At 34.6% G+C, this 1,626-nt stretch overlaps 1 long non-coding RNA gene across 1 annotated transcript in view; it reads left to right on the top strand.

Annotated features, from left to right (window-relative positions):
- The first annotated feature begins 826 nt into the window (after positions 1–826).
- LOC106938508 (uncharacterized) overlaps positions 827–1,626 on the top strand; it is an 11,992-nt gene continuing 11,192 nt past the window's right edge. The window contains exon 1 of the long non-coding RNA XR_001422642.1: positions 827–1,623. This is a non-coding gene — a long non-coding RNA (uncharacterized LOC106938508). The remainder of the gene's footprint in view (positions 1,624–1,626) is intronic.

The following is a 1,626-nucleotide window of genomic DNA, read 5'->3' as shown; positions in this document are numbered from 1 at the left end:
TCCAGAACAGCTGATTCAAATGATTGACCATCAAGTGCTGCAGAAGCCTGTTAATCACCCAGAGATACAATTCAGGTGTGTGGCAGAAGGGAAATACCTAAAACATGCAGGACAGGGGATAGACAAGTAATAGAAATAAAAATGGTAATTAATTGGGGTAAACTATAACTGGAACTATTTCACGCATTTATAAAAGCAAAACATACTAAAATTTAGGGGTGTGTAATTTTAGTGATTCTATAATCTTAATATATTTTTTCCTCAGAAAGTATCGCTCTTTCATCCGTGATGCATTAAATCTTACTTTGAGTTTTATGTCAAATCCACATGAATTAAATGGAAGCTTTCACACATTACATTTTTTACCCAGTTGCACATAAAATGACATGTAATGAAACAGTTACAATTAATTAGATAATGAAATGAAATAGATCAATTACATTATTTAATATAAGTGAATAAGACAAAAAAGTTCCTTTTCTGCAGAAACAAATACACAAAGCCACACATTAACATTTAAACAAAGCCAAAGATATAACAAATGTATAACAAGAACAACATTTATTACACCAGTATTACACCATCAATTCAATTAATTAAATCCAAGTCTATGGAACAGCCACACTCACTCTGTCCATCTAAAATATTTCAGAAAATCTTGAATCGTATAATTTGCTGAATATCATGATGTATATTGTATCGTGATAATTTTAACTGCATGATTAAAAAAGGTCAAAGTATGAAAAAACAAAAACTACGACTATAACAAATAAAACTAAAACTAAACAATATTTAACAAATAAAAACTAGCAAACACATTCTAGAAACTAGAACTGAATTAGGCAAACAAAAAGTCACAGTGAAGTAAAACTAATACAATCCTTATAATCCTGATCCCTTCCTCTTCATAATCACACATTACTTTGTGTTGGTGTATCAAATTAAGTCCCAAATTTGTGCTTGTAGTGTGACAAAGTCATGAAAACTTAAGGGTAGGAATACTACAAGACACTGTAATCCGCGTGCGTGTGTGTATTGAAACTACCTAGAAAATCAGACCAAACTGATTAATCTGCGTGCAGAAAATGTGGAATTCTGATTACTGGCTGATAATCTGACTGCACGAATTTATTAAAAACTGGTTCAATGGGAAAATTCATTGGGGTTTCCTCAAGCAAGTGTCTTCTTTCCCGTGGCTATAAGACTCCTGTTCATTAAATAGGGATTAAATGTGTTCTGGCCTCTGTAATTAAGACAAGCAGTGAAGGAGCTTAGTGGGATTCACTTTAAAGGTTATTTTTTAAAAAGCCTCACCTTACACACACTCTTACAACGGGGAATATTTGTTTCTTTTTCCGTCGAGGTTGTAGTGAAACTATGCCGTGTCTTTGTGAAGCAGCGATTGGAACAATAAAGTTTGTCTTCAGAGTGTCGTTAGGGGGGCGGAAAGTGTCACAGCCGTGGAAAACAACAAAAACAGCAAGCGTACCGAGAGGCTGCAAATGAGAAAAATTAATGACTGCACTCTCCGGTGCAGATATTAGAACACCTCAGGCTATTCTTAGACAGCATAACTCTCACAGACAAACCACGTGAACAAGCTCCACTGGAGGAAAACAGCAGGTA

The sequence above is a fragment of the Poecilia latipinna genome, unplaced genomic scaffold (genome assembly GCF_001443285.1).
Source record: "Poecilia latipinna isolate Pla-1442-1.1 unplaced genomic scaffold, P_latipinna-1.0 Scaffold7, whole genome shotgun sequence".
Classification (NCBI taxonomy): Eukaryota; Metazoa; Chordata; class Actinopteri; order Cyprinodontiformes; family Poeciliidae; genus Poecilia; species Poecilia latipinna.
This window is presented reverse-complemented; position numbering and strand designations above follow the sequence as displayed.